Here is a 15,791-nt window from a genome sequence, read left to right on the forward strand (position 1 = left end):
AACGTCACCCATTCACGTTCTCCAGAGATGTTTAGGAAGGAACTGCAGATGTTGGTTTATACCGAAGATAGACACAAAGTGCTGGAGTAACTCAGGCAGCATCTTTGGAGAAAAGGAAGGTGATGTCTCGGGCTGGAACCCTTCTACAGATTCACCAGTGATGCTGCCTGACCTGCTGAATTACTGCAGCACTTTGTGTCATTTTATTTTAAATATATATAGCCCATGTACTGGGTTGTTTAGCTTTATTCAGTTTAGAAACACAAAAACATTGAAAATAGGTGCAGGAGGAGGCCATTTGGCCCTTTGAGCCAGCACCGCCATTCATTGTGATCATGGCTGATCATCCACAATCAGTAACCCTTGCCTGCCTTCTCCCCATATCCCTTGATTCCGCTAGCCTCTAGAGCTCTATCCAACTCTCTTTTAAATTCATCCAGTGAATCGGCCTCCACTGCCTTCTGTGACAGAGAATTCCACAAATTCACAACTCTCTGGGTGAAAAAGATTTTTCTCATCTCAGTTTTAAATGGCCTCCCCTTTATTCTTAGACTGTGGCTCCTGGTTCTGGACTCCCTCAACATTGGGAACATTTTTCCTGCATCTTGCTTGTCCAGTCCTTTTATAATTTTTGTATGTTTCTATAAGATCCCCTCTCATCTTTCTAAATTCCAGTGAATATAAGCCCTGTCTTTCCAATCATATGACAGTCCCGCCATCCCAGGGATTAACCTTGTGAACCTATGCTGCACTGCCTCAATAGCAAGGATGTCCTTCTTCAAATTAGGAGACCAAAACTGCACACAATACTCCAGATGTGGTCTTACCAGGGCCCTGTACAACTGCAGAAGGACCTCTTTACTCTTGTACTCAAATCCTTTTTGTTTAGAAATACAGCTTGGAAACAGGCCCTTCGGCCCACTAAGTCCACGTTGACCATCGATTACCCATTCACACTAGTTCTGTTATCCCACTTTCTCATCCACTCGCTACAAACTAGGGGCAATTCACAGAGGGCCAATTAACCTACAAACCCGCACGTCTTTGGGATGTGGGAGGAAACCGGAACACCCGGAGGAAACCCACGTGGTCACAGGGAGATCCTGCAAACTCCACACAGACAGCACTTGAGGTTGGGATTGAAACTCTGGTGTTGTGAGACATGTAGTTTAGGTTTTGGTTTAGGTTTATTATTGTCACTGAGGGACAGTGAGGAGCTTTGTTTTGCGTGCTATAGAAACAGATCTGATACACTATACATAAATGCAATCAAGTCAAACTCAAGCACAATAAATAGAGCCCAGGGAAAGATTTCTTGTTCAGCAAAGGTTACGGGGAGATGGCAGTACAATGTGGTTGAGATGGAAAGTTAAATCAGCCACGATTGAATGGCGGAGTAGACTCCATGGCCTAATTCTGCTCCTAAGTCTTATGAAGTTATGAAGATGCAGAGAGCAGAATATAGTATAGTTTAGAGATTCAGCATGGAAACATTCAAACATTTAAATCTACAAACCTACATGTCTTTGGGATGTGGGAGGAAACTGGAACATCCAGTGGAAACCCAAGCGGTCACAGGGAGAATGTACAAACTCAAACAGCACCTGAGATCAGGATTGAAACTGGGAGTCAGGCACTGTGAGATGTGTAGTTTAGCTTAGGTTTATACATAAATACATGTGCAGGAAGGAACTTCAGATGCTGGTTTACACTGAAGATAGACACAAACTGCTGGAGTAACTCAGTAAACAAGCAACATCTCTGGATAGAAGGAATGGGGGACGTTTCGGGTCGAGACCCTTCTTCAGACAATATAATCAGTTCAATCTCAAGACAATGGGTAAGCAAAGGGGAAGAAACAGAGTGCAGAATATAGTTCTCAGCATTAGTGGTGAAGTCAGCAACAACACATCATAAAACATGGGTCTCAGATTCTGCCCATGCCCTGATTCTCTGTATTAAGAAGAATATCAGTATTATCAATGGTGGGAATATGCAGCATATTCTATTGAAACACCGCAAAGCAAAAATGTCTCCCCCCCTCCCACCTTCTTTCTCCCTCTCCCTCTCCCTGGTCTTACTTTTATTCTTTGCGATTAGCTGTTTGTGAACAATTATAAAGCGGCAAACAAAGGCTTGTTTTATCGGCTCCCAAGCACTGCCGTTTAAATTACCTTTCCTGACAAAAAGTGACTGTCAAGAGAGTCTGTAATGGGGTCTGTGGACAGTTGTGGATGGTGAGTGTGTGGTAGAACAGACTGATCATTATGGCACCCGTTCCCCAGACCCTTATTCCTTCAACAATGAAACAATAGGTTGTTGATTGTGTGGATAGGGCTGGAACAATTATGTTCTGTGTTTAATGGTAGACCAGCGTGTTAATGCCCTCTTTTAATAATGGTCTCATTATTGTGTTTTTTTTCTTCTCTCTCTCCATAGACTGGGTCTCGTGAGGAGGAATACTTTGTGGAGGTACGTCACTATTTTACAAATTTCGATTAGCCCATCATGTTGTACATGTAACACACACACACACGCACGCACACACACACACGCACACACACTCACACACACACAAAATCACAGCTAATTAAAGCCTCCATATAGCCACTGGTATTCAGGCCTGTAATTTAAAAGGTAGCGTACATGATTGGCTGGCTAAAAGGTGGTAGAAAGAGGGGATTAGGCCAGTTGCTGTGGTAACTTCCACTTTGCTCCTTCACTGAACAATGCCCCAACTTTCTCTCCCACCTTGGTGCAGAAATTGGCTTTGTTTTGAGAGGCAAGGGCTTTATGACGAGTTGGAATTCAACCTAGCAGGGGCTCTGAGAGGAGATCTCTGGGGATAAGAGAGATGAAAGGTCACAGCAGACTCCATGGACTCCAAAGGTCATTGCCTTTTACAACAATACTTTGTCCTCTGTGATTACCGGCTAAATGAAAGGTACGAGCAAACAAATATCTCAGCCCTGCCAGGTGGAATCGTCCAAAAGCGCTCAGTTCTCAGTTTATAAAGGTTAAACGAGTCTTTTTTTAAACATGCTCCTTGTTGCCGTTTTATTTTAATACCTCTTCCCTGTCTCACTTACTTCATTCATTCCTACTGGCACTCAAACTCGAATTAGCTATAATCTTATGCAGGTGATTTTAGTGGAAAACTGCTCTGTGATAGAGGCAGGTTGACAAAACCTCAAGGGTTTGCCAAAAACCCAGTAATATTGAGCAAAACACTGAGTGCTGGAGTAACTCAGCGGGACAGGCAGCTTCTTTAGTCAGAGGGTGCCGAAGGCTGTGGAGGCCAAGTCAGTGGATATATTTATGGCAGACAGATAGATTCGGGTTTCAGGGGTTATGGGGAGAAGTCAGGGGAATGGGGTTCGGAGGGAAAGATAGATCAGCCATGATTGAATGGTGGAGTAGACTCGATGGGCCAAATGGCCTAATTCTACTCCTATCACATGATCTTATGATTATCTCTGGATAGAAGGAATGGGTGACTTTTCAAGTTGAGACTCTTCAGTCTATTCTCTGTGATAGAGGCAGGTTGTCAAAGCCTCATGTGTTGCTCAGAAATCTAGTATTATTGAGCAAAACACAGAGTGTTGGAGTAATTCAGCGGGCCGGGCAGCGTCCGTGGAGGGAATGGCCAGAGATAGCAGATTGAATAGGGTGGAGATCACTTGCCAGGCTTTGTCCCACCCCACCCCTCTTTCCCAGCTTTCTCCCTGCTAGTCCATCAGTCTGGAAGAAGAATCCCGATCCGAAATGTAGTCTGTCCATTTCCCTCCATTGATGCTGCCTGACCCGCTGTGTTACACGTTTGGCCTTAATCAATTAGGAGACTGAGTGAGGATGTTGGGGAATTATGTAGACACAAAGTGCTCAGCGGGTCAGGCAACATTTCTGGAGGAAAAGGATAGGTGATGCTTCAGGTAGGGTCCATTCTTCAGACGGAAAGTAGGGTCCCGACCTGAAACGTCATCCATACTTTATCTCCAGGGATGCTGCCTGAGTCGCTGAGTTACTCCAGCACTTTGTGTTTATCTTTCATATAAACCAACATCTACAGTTCTTTGTTTCTACTGGGACGTTATGTTACAGTTGGGCAGGATGTTAGTGAGGCCGTACTTGGAGTATTATATAAAGTTTTGGCCACCCTGCTCTAGGAAAGGTGCCATTTAGCTGGAAAGAATGCAGAGAAGATTTCTGAGGATGTTGCCAGGACTCGAGGGCCTAAGCTACAGGGAGAGATTGGGCAAGCTGGGACTCTATTCCTTAGAGCGCAGGAGGATCTTATAAAGGTGTACATAATCATGAGGGGAATAGATAGGGTGATGCTCAGAGTCTTTTACCCAGGGGAGGGGAATCGAGAACCAGAGGTTCTGATGAGGTTTAAGATGAAAAGGGAAAAATGTAATGGGAACATGAGGGCAACCTTTTCACACAGGGGGTGGAGGGTGAATGGAACGAGCTGCCAGAGGAGGTAGTTGAGGTATTTAACAGACATTTGGACAAGTACATGGTTTTGGAAGGTTGAGAATATGGGCCAAATGCAGGCAAATGGAACTACTTTAGACAGGGCATCATGGTCAGCATGGATGAGTTGGGCCGAAGGGCCTGTCTCCATGTTGTATGACTCTGTAGGTGCTTAGTTGTGTTTTGAGGGTTTGATTTTACGTGGGCCCAAGTGCCATTCACAGAATTTCAAACAGATAATCACACGGACGGGCACAAGCATGGTTCGATGATGACATTAAAAAATAAATTGATGTACAATGGAAAAGAAGAGAGGTTGTGCAAAGACAATAACATTTTGAAATGAATAAATGATTACACAGTAATGCTGGCAAAATGTGTTGAGGGACATATGTGTTGTTTATACTGTCTCTTATTAAACGTTATTCCCATCATCCTGTGCCTGTACACTGTGGACGGCTTGATTGTAATCACGTATTGTCTTTCCGCTGACTGGAATGCACACAACAAGAAAGCTTTTTTCTGTACCTCGGTACACGTGACAATAAACTAAACTAAATCAACTAGACTTCACTATTTGAGGTGAAAGGACTGGACAAGCTAGATGCAGGAAAAATGTTCCCAATGTTGGGCGAGCCCAGAACCAGGGGCCACACAGTCTAAGAATAAAGGGGAGGCCATTTAAAAGTGAGGTGAGAAGAAACCTTTTCACCCAGAGAGTTGTGAATTTGTGGAATTCTCTGCCACAGAGGGCAGTGGAGGCCAATTCACTGGATGAATTTAAAAGAGAGTTAGATGGAACTCTAGGGGCCAGTGGAATCAAGGGATGTGGGGAGAAGGCAGGTACAGGTTACTGGTTGTGGATGATCAGCCATGATCACAATGAATGGCGGTGCTGGCTCGAAGGGCTGAATGGCCTCCTCCTGCACCTATTTTCTATGTTTCTGTGTGCTTTTTTAAACCAATTGTGGAGGAATTTTGCTGTTCTTTCTGAACAGGCAGGACTCTGAACTGTGCAAACTCTTGTATTGTTGAAAGAGATGCTGACATGGTTCCTGCTTTTCTGAGGAGAGTTTGCCTTGCCTGTTGCTTGTACACAACTGTTGCTTGTTTCTTTATTCCTCTGGCCAGCTGCAAGCGGTCCTGGAATAAACGGGTGTGCGGGTTAAAACACAATGGTCCTCTGTAAAGTACGAATGACTTCTGCATTGGCAGTATAATAAACAGCTGCTGCATGTGACAACTCTAGACTGCACACTAATGCCCTTCACTGGCACCATGCACCCAGGACTGTCAATAACTTTATTAACCTTTCTTCCCTGGGAAGTGATGGCATTTCTATGATCTAAGTATTAACATGCGGCACAACATTATAGAATGAGACTCTTATCTGTCTTAAGAGTCAGCCATTGTTTAGAAAGCAGCCAACAGAATCAAAGACTTGTCCCACCCCGGTCATTCCTTCTTCTCCCTGCCCCATCTGGCAAAATATACAAATGACTCAGGAACAGCTTCTTCCCCTCAGTTATCAGGCTTCTGAACGGCCCTTCCATAAGCTAGGGTACTGTCCGATTCACCTCTACCCCATTGTGGACATTGGACTTTGTCTGTGGAACTGATGCGCTACAATGCTGAGAACTACATTCTGCACTCTGTGTCTTCCCCTTTGCTCTTCCTATTGTACTGGAGTTTGACTTGATTGTATTGGTGTATGCCATTTTCTGATCTGATTGGATAGCGTTTCACTGTCCATCAGTACATATGACACAAATAAACCTGAGCCTAAACCTAAATGTGAATGGATTTTCTCTGCTCCAAGGGCTTTCCCTTCCCTGAAGGGAGGGATGATTTCTCTCAGGTCAGTAATATTTCTTCTTGCAATTTGTGAGCGGGATTCAGAGAGAGATCTCAGCCTCAACACATCATATAAAAGAGTACAAAATAAATGGTTATTGTTCAGGAAACATCTGGATTTTAAAATACTTAAATGTGGCTTACTCTGATTAGCTTGTGAATATTGCGTTATTTTGCTGTTACTGTTATTCCCTTTATTCTCTTTGTCCTGTATCTGTGCACTGTGGATGGCTTGATCGTAGTCATGTATAGTCTTTTCACTGACTGGTGAGCACGCAACAAAAAAGCTTTCCACTGTACCTCAGAACAGTGCAACACAGTGGCACAGCAGTAGAGCTGCTGCCTTACCGCCTTGATCCTGACCTTAGTACGTTCTCCATGTGTGGGTTTTTAGGTTAATTGGCTTCTGTAAATTGTCCCTAGTGTGAAGGGTAGAACTAGTGTACGGGTGATCGCTGGTCGGTGTGAACTTGGTGGGCCGAAGGGCCTGCTTCCACACTGTATCTCTACACTAAACTAAACCAAACAGTTCCTTCAGGTACGTACCTTTTTCTTTGATTCCTTAGAGCACAGTAGAGCAGGGGGTAGACCTGCTGCCTCACAGCACCAGAGGCCCAGCTCAATCCTAACCTAATCCTAATCCTAATCCTACTTTCTGTGCGGAGTTTGGACATTCTCCCTGTGACTGTGTGAGTTTCCTCTGGGTGCTCCGGTTTCCACCCACATCCCAAAGACGTGCGGGTTTGTAGGTTAATCGGCCCTCTGTAAATTGCCCCTGGTATGGGGGGGAGTGGATGGGAAAGTGGGATAGCATAGAACTAGTGTGAACGGGTGATCAATGTTTGGCGTGGACTCAGTGGGCCACAGAGCCTGGTTCCACGCTCATTTAATACTTAACATCTGAAAACCCTGTTGTTTTCCTAAACATTCTTTAATTTATTATGGTGATAATTTCTCTGAGAGAGACTAGTATTGTGGGCATATTGAATGACGTCATTACTTGAGATGAAAATGCATATCAAACTTGGTAACTGGTAATGAAAACTGATTTGTACCAAAATGGCTTTTTCGCTGCATTTGTGTATTTTTTAAATATTGATATGTCCGAAAAAATTCCAGCAGATTAAGTTAATAGATGCTGCATTATACCAGATATTGCTCAAATGTCTGAATTAAGTTTAATTATTTTCTAACAACTGCAAAGCCAAACCATGTCAAACAGATGGTTTTACAAACAAACTATTTTGGACTGAATGGAAGGATTTGTTGAAGCCATAGGAATGCTTGAAACTGACAATAGATGTCTAAAAAAGGGAATAACTCTGTACTTTAGCATTAACATTCCTCACCTGAGAGTGAACAAAGAAAATGTCTCCACCTTTCAGCTGAATGTGATTGCACTAAACTCCCGTTCAGGCTTGCTTGATAGTGAGGCCCCCGGACTTAAACCCGAATCTATTCACGTCTGACATTCATTCAAAACTTTCATCAGGAGGAGTTGTTGGTTATTAATCAGATTGAGAAATGTTTAGGAAGGAACTGCAGATGCTGGTTTAAACCGAAGACAGACACAAAATGCTGGAGTAACTCAGCGGGACAGGCAGCATCTCTGGAGAGAAGGAAAGGGTGACGTTTTGGGTTGAGACCCTTCTTCAGACTTTTTTTAGTTTAGTTTACTGTCACGTTTGCCGAGGTACAGTGGAAAGCTTTTTTGTTGTGTCCCAACCAGTCAGTGGATAGACTGTACATGATTACAATCAAGCCGTCCACAATGTACAGATACAGGATAAAGGGAAGAGCATTTGGTGCAAGATAAAGTCCAGCAAAGTCTGATTAAAGCTAGTCTGAGGGTCTCCAATGAGCTGGATGGGAGGTCAGGACAGCGCACTAGTTGGTGATAGGATGGGTTCAAGGGACTGCAGATGCTGGTTTACATGTTAGACACAAAGTGCTGGAGTAACTTAGCGGGTCAGGCAGCATCTCTGGAGAACATGGAGAGGTCAGTTTAAAGCAAAGGTGCGAGGGAAGATGTGCCAGAGGAGTAGTGTTGCCAACTTCCTCACTCCCAAATAAGGGACAAAGGGTGACGTCACCGCCCCACGCCCCACGTAACCTCACCCAGCCAGCGGTCACGTTCTCCCGCTCCACCAATGGCAGCCGCCCGGGCCAGGAGGCGGGTTGCTACGCAAAGTCCGTTTGGTGGCGCCCGGGCCTCTGGACTCACATTGTCCGGACCTACACTATCCGGGCATACAGTGTCCGGGCCTACACTGTCCGGACCTACAGCGACCCTTGGGCCTACTGTGTCCAGGCCTACAGTGCCCCCCGGGCCTAATATGGGACAAGGGCGGTCCCGTATGGGATAAAAAAATTTAGCCGAATATACGGGATGTCCCGGCTAATTCGGGACAGTTGGCAACCCTACAGAGGAGGTCGTTGAGGCAGGTACTATAGCAGCATGTAACAGGCCCTTTGGCCCACAACGTCGATGCCGACCAGGATAATCAGGTCTCCTCTGCCTGCATGTGAGCCACATCCCTCCATTCCCTACATATCCAAATGCCTACTGTATCTATTGCTTTCCCACCCACCATCACTTGGGGCGGCACGGTGGAGCAATGGTAGAGTTACTGCCTCACGGCGCCAGAGACCCGGGTTTGATCCTGACTACGGGTGCTGTCTGTACGTAGTTTGTATGTTCTCCCCGTGACCTGCGTGGGTTTTCTCCGAGATCTCAGGTTTCCTCCCACACTCAAAAGACGCACAGGTTTATAGGTTAATTGGCTTGGTGTAAAGGTAAAAATTGCCCCTAGTGCGGGGATCGCTGGTTGGTGTGGACTCGGTGGGCTGAAGGGCCTGTTTCCACACTGCATCTCTAAACTAAACTAAACTAAAGTAAACCAAACCACCTGTACCATGAATAACTTGAGCGACATTTTTTGGGACGATCCCAACTGTCTATCTGACTGTGAAATGAAGCACTGATTGACCATTACTGCATTTCTATCATGTGATTTAACACTGTCAATAATTAAATTGTTCTTTTAAATCGTTATTGAATTTAGCAAAACCTTTTAAACTAATTAAAGTTTTATTCTTTCAATTTGTGTGGTTACAATGGAAAAAGTTAAATAGTGCAAGCTTGGTAAGGCTAAAAGTACTGAGAAAGCTCTTTGATTCTTTATTGATGTCTGCTTCTGAATCCAATTAGGAGATTACTGTAGTATTTTAATAAATGATCTCCTCTCTGGGTTCTTCACAGAGTCTCGAGTGAAGCTCATGATGGCTGCATTGTTTTATGATCGTCATTGTTTGATACCTTTCCACTGATGGATTGCAAACGGTGACCTTTGTTGGCCCCGGGTTATTGTTTGTAGGTCATTTGCCATTGCCAAGGCTGTGAAACTCACATCTGCTCCTGTGCTCTGCAAAACCTTCATGGCACCAAATCTAAAGGGGAGGCTGATCAGGAGATAGAAACTGAATCTCTTCTGCTTTCCAAATATTTGCCCGGCCTTCACAAGCTATTTGCCTTTCATTGTTTACACTAGCTATTTAAGCAGTCGATGGCCAGATAGAGAGAGAGAGAGGGAGAGAGAGAGAGTGAGAAAGGGAAAGAAGGAGAGAGGGAGAGAGAGAGAGGGAGAGAGAGCGAGTGAGAAAGGGAGAGACTTAGAGAGGGAGAGAGGGAGAGGGAGAGAGAGAGAGAGGGAGAGAGGGAGAGAAAGAGAGAGAGAGCGAGAAAGTGAGAGAGCGTGAGAACGAGAGAGAGAGAGAGAGAGAGAGAGAGAGAGAGAGAGAGAGAGAGAGAGAGAGAGAGAGAGAGAGAGAGAGAGAGAGAGAGAGAGAGAAAGAAGCAGGGGGGTGACAAGTAAGTAATGCACTCTGACTGACATGACTCATATTACGGAGGACCGCAGGTATTCAGGGCCGGAATGAGATGCAAAAGGACACAAAGTGCTGGAGAAACTCAGCAGGTCAAACAGCATTTCTTGAGAACATGGATAGATGACGTTTAGGGTCAAGACCCTACTTCAGTCTGAAGAAGGGTCCCGACCCAAGACGTCATCTATCCATGTTCAGACTGAAGAGGGTTTCCACCCTAAGCGTTACCTATCCATGTACTCCTGAGATACTGGCTGACCGACTGAGTTACTCCAGCACTTTGTGTCTATATCCAGAGATACCGGCTGACCGGCTAAGTTACTCCAGCACTTTGTGTCTATATCCAGAGATACCGGCTGACCGGCTAAGTTACTCCAGCACTTTGTGTCTATATCCAGAGATACCGGCTGAGTTACTCCAGCACTCATTGTCCTTTTGTGTATTAACCAGTGCCTGCAGTACCTTGCCTCTGCAGAATGAGATTCACATGAATCAGATAGGATCTGTAAATATTCATGTACATCGCCTTTTTTAGTTCAACCGCAGCTATAAATTCATCATTGATGTACAAATTATACACTTTGTCAAATCAGTACACAATCCTAAGCTTTAATAACTTGTGGGGAATCCTCAAAGAAGTATATCAAACTCTGCGAAGGGTAGATATGGTAGACAGTCAGATCTTTTGTCCCAGGTGGGAATGTCAGAAGTGTTAGAGGAGGTAGGCGAGGCCGGTACAATACCAACATTTAAAGGGCATTTGGACAGGTATATGGATAGGAAAGGTTTAGAGGGATATGGGCCAAACGCAGGCAAATACAGGCAGCTTAGATGGGGCATGTTGGTCGGCATGGATGAGTTGGGCTGAATGGCCTGTTACCACTCTGTATGATTCTCTGACTCAATGTTGTCATCTTAAAATGAGAGGGCAAATTTTAAAGGAGATATGCAGATGGTGGTGGTTGTCTGGAACGTGCTGCCAGGGGTGGTGGTGGAGGCAGATAGGGTAGTTGCTTTTAAGAGGCTTTTGGATAGGAACAGGGAGATGCAGGGAATGGAGGGATCACGTGCATGCAGGTGAGATTAGTTGACGTTGGCATCATGTTCAGCAAAGACACTGTGGACCGAAGGGCCTGTTCCTGTGCTTTATTGTTCAATATTATCCTGATCTGAATGTTAGTGCATTGTAATATCTCTTTTTTTCAAGTCATAAACCATGATGCACATATATAAAATTGCTGTAGTTTTAAGGACACTGGCTTGAAAATTGGAAAGGAGTGATACAGAACACAGAGGTATGATTATATGGTCAGAGTTTCAATCTTAGCTGAATATAATGTAATGAACTAATAAGAATGTAATATAATATAATATAATGTAATATAATATAATATAATATAATATAATATAATATAATATAATATAATATAATATAATATAATATAATATAGTATAATATAATATAATATAACATATTATACAATATAAGCTGTTAAAGATAGCGGAGTCAGGGGGTATGGGGAGAAGGCAGGAACGGGGTATTGATCAGTCATGATCACATTGAATGGCGGTGCTGGCTCGAAGAGCCAAATGGCCTACTCCTGCACCTATTGTCTATTGTCTATTGTCTATTTTATAATATTATATAATGAATATAATGAACTAATGTAAAAACACAAAGTGCTGGAGCGACTCAGTGGGTCAGGCAGCATCCCTGGAGGATATGGATAGGTGACGTTTCAGGTCTGGACCCTTCTTCCTTTGATAAAAACACTTTACCTTAATAAGTAAAATCTCTCTATCATGAGACAAAAATATAAAAAGAAAATGAAGTTCCGCTTGAAAAATTATTTTCAGATTTGGTTTCAGTTTGAAATTTCCAGATAGTTACGGAAACTCCAAGTTACTCAGTTTAGTGGCAGGTAGAAAGGGAATGTTTGAAATGATGTGCAGGAAGGAACTGCAGATGCTGGTTTACACTGAAGATAGACACAAAATGCTGGAGTAACTCAGCGAGTCAGGCAGCATCTCTGGAGAGAAGGAATGGGTGACGTTTTGGGTTGAGAGCCTGAGAGTTAGGGGAGAGATTTGACTGGATGTACTCTTGGAGCGTGTCGTTGTTTGGTCTTTCACCTGTTGAAGAACTACAAATGTCCACCGGCAACCTTCTCCTCAGAATAGATTTAGCGAGTGTGATGTAAATATTTAGGGCCTCAAATCAAAATGAAACTGATTTCTGCTATATTATTGCTTTAAAGTCGATGTACACATTTTTGCGAGTGTTACGACATTATTGACATTAACACATTATTGACATTAACACATTTATTTTATCATGTTGTAGAACTGTGTGGGACAGTGGCGCAGCGGGTAGAGCTGCTGCCTCACAACGCCAGAGACCCGGGTTCGATCCTGACCTCAAGTGCTGTCTGTGTGGAGTTTGCATGTCCTCCCTGTGACCGCGTGGGTTTCTTCCTGGTGCTCCGGTTTCCTCCCACATCCCAAAGACGTGCGGGTTTGTGGGTGAACTGGCCCTCTGTAAATTGCCCCCTAGTGTGTAGGGAGTGGATGAGAAAGTGGGATAACATTGAACTAGTGTGAACGGGTGATCGATGGTCAGCACGGACTCGGTGGGCCGAAGAGCCCGTTTCCATGCTGTATCTTTAAAACAACTGGAGCGTGCTTTTTTGTGGAATGGATTGATTCTTTGGCTGCCCTGTACTAATTCTTCATGTCCTTCCATATTCTCAAGAACATCTTGGGTCAATTATGTGCGACACTTTTTGGAGCGAGGGGGTGCAGGGAGGGGGTGGAGGGAGGGGGAGAGGGGATGGGGAGGGGAGAGGGGAGGGGATGGGAGGGGGAGGGAGGGGGAGATGGGGGGGTGGAGGGGGAGGGGGTAAGGGAGGGAGGGGGAGAGGGGAGGAGGAGTGGGGGGGGGGGGAGAGGGGAGGGGGGAGTGGGTGAGGAGAGGGTGCTGCACCAATGCGGGAGAGGTTTGGGCCCAATGGGTCCACTTGGTCTAGTATATATATATATGTGTGTGTGTGTGTGTGTGTGTGTGTGTGTGTGTATATGTGTGTGTGTGTGTGTGTGTGTGTGTGTGTGTATATGTGTGTGTTTGTGTGTATATATAAACGCTGCAGTAACTCAATGGATTAGGCAGTATCTCTTCATTTTGCATTGGGACCTTTCTTCCGACTGATGATAAAGTTAAACAAGATCAATCTGAGGTATGATCCCAGCCCAAAATGTCATCTGAGAATTCTCTCCATAGATGCTGCCATAGAAACATAGAAAATAGGTGCAGGAGTAGGCCATTCGGCCCTTCGAGCCTGCACCGCCATTCAATATGATCATGGCTGATCATCCAGCTCAGTAACCTGTACCTGCCTTCTCTCCATACCCCCTGATCCCTTTAGCCACAAGGGCCACATCTAACTCCCTCTTAAATATAGCCAATGAACTGGCCTCAACTACCTTCTGTGGCAGAGAATTCCACAGACTCGCCACTCTCTGTGTGAAGAAATGTTTTCTCATCTCGGTCCTAAAAGACTTCCCCCTTATCCTTAAGCTGTGACCCCTGGTTCTGGACTTCCCCAACACAGGGAACAATCTTACCGCATCTAGCCTCTCCAACCCCTTAAGAATTTTATATGTTTCTATAAGATCCCCCCTCAGTCTTCTAAATTCCAGCGAGTATAAGCCTAGTCTATCCAGTCTTTCCTCATATGAAAGTCCTGCCATCCCAGGGATCAATCTGGTGAACCTTCCCTGTACTCCCTCTAAGGCTAGAATGTCTTTCCTCAGATTAGGAGACCAAAACTGTACACAATACTCCAGGTGTGGCCTCACCAAGGCCCTGTACAACTGCAGCAGAACCTCCCTGCTCCTATACTCCCTGCCATGCTTCTCATTCACCCCTGCCATCGGGAAGGAGGTACAAGAGCTTGAAAACTGTAACGTCCAGCTTCAGGAGCAGCCTCTTCCCTATGTCTATCCGGCTTTTTTTAGAGATACAGTGCGGAAACAGGCCCTTCGGCCCACCGGGTCCGCGCCGACCAGCGATCCCCGCATATGAACACATTCCTACACACACTAGGGACAATTTTTACATTTGCTAAGCCAATTAACCTACAAACCTGTATATCTTTGGAGTGTGGGAGGGAACCGAAGATCTCGGAGAAAACCCACGCAGGTCACGGGGAGAACGTACAAACTCCGTACAGACGGCACCCGTAGTCTGGATCGAACCTGGGTCTCCGGCGCTGCATTCGCTGTCAGGCAGCAACTCTACCGCTGCACCCTATTAAACACAACTATCTCCAAATAGGCTCCAAACTATATAGACTTGGGGGCATTATTTTTGATTTTGCACTTCTATGGTCTATTTAAAAAAATATATACTGAAGTTTTGTTGTTGTTGTGTATAATGGGTTTTACAGAATACTATGTTTACATTTTCTGTTGTGCTGCTGCAAGTAAGAATTTCATTGTTCCGTTTTGGGACATATGACAATAAAACATTATTGACTGTCTTGATCTTGACTCTATTGACCAGCTGAGTTCCTCCAGCACTTTGCGTTGTGCTTTAATATGTTAATACTTTTTAATTGCACGGCATTGGCATTGATCTCAGTGGCAGCATCTCCTGCATAGATCTGTTGAATCTGGGTGCTCGTCAGTTTATCATCTTGTTTGATGGAGATAGACTTTGCCAGTCCAACCCTTTGTCTACAAACTGCACAGTGAGAGACAGCTGGACTTGCTTGTGCTAAAAAAATACACCTTTTTGATCTCTATTGTCTCGGATTTGATCTTCAGAGTGAAAAAAAAGATGAAAGATGCGCTTTTTGAAGGGAGACATTTAATGTTGTCTCAGATCCACTTGGTGGACTTCAGTTGCTGGGGCAACTGTATCTCATGATTGGTGTATAAAATCATGAGCGGAATGGTGGATGCACAGAGTCTCTTGCCCGGAGTAGGTGAATCGAGGACATAAGTTTAAGGTGAAGGGGGAAAGATTTAAGAGGAATCCGAGCGGTAACTTTTTCACGCAAATGGTGGTGGGTGTATGGAACGAGCTGCCAGAGGAGGTATTTGAGGCTGGGACTATCCCAATGTTTGAGAAACAGACAGGTATATGGATAAGACAGGCTTGGAGAGATATGGACCAACCGCAGGCAGGTGGGACTAGTTGGCCGGTTTGGGCAAGTTGGGCTGAAGGGCCTGTTTCTAAACTGTATAGCTCTGTATGACTGTATGTCTATGACTCTGTCCTAAATGTGATGATCTTCTTGTAGATCTTTAGTTCTCCCAAACCCATGATGATCGAGGCTGGCACTCAAAGCTTCGCGCTAGGTTATTGATGGTCTAACAGAAGTTACTAAAATGCTGCACACCTTCCCATTCACTCTATTCCTTCATAATTTATAGTACTCAAAGAGCTACAAGTCATATTCTATAAAAATGTGAAATCTATTTATTGATTTTCCACTGCTGGTTGAATTGGTAGTTTATATTCTAATTTGTGCGGTCTAATGGAAAGTCCTTCTATTAAGTAAAGATTTTAAAAA

General features: G+C 44.5%; 1 protein-coding gene across 3 annotated transcripts in view; it reads left to right on the top strand.

Moving 5' to 3' along the window:
* The window catches only part of sox6 (SRY-box transcription factor 6), a 642,359-nt gene that overhangs the window by 218,680 nt on the left and 407,888 nt on the right, over window positions 1-15,791 (top strand). For all 3 annotated transcript variants that reach the window (XM_078414965.1, XM_078414966.1, XM_078414964.1), the window contains exon 3: window positions 2,440-2,472. The gene's annotated coding sequence lies outside the window, so the exon portion shown is untranslated. The remainder of the gene's footprint in view (window positions 1-2,439; window positions 2,473-15,791) is intronic.

This window comes from Rhinoraja longicauda, chromosome 18 (assembly GCF_053455715.1).
Source record: "Rhinoraja longicauda isolate Sanriku21f chromosome 18, sRhiLon1.1, whole genome shotgun sequence".
Taxonomy (NCBI): domain Eukaryota; kingdom Metazoa; phylum Chordata; class Chondrichthyes; order Rajiformes; family Arhynchobatidae; genus Rhinoraja; species Rhinoraja longicauda.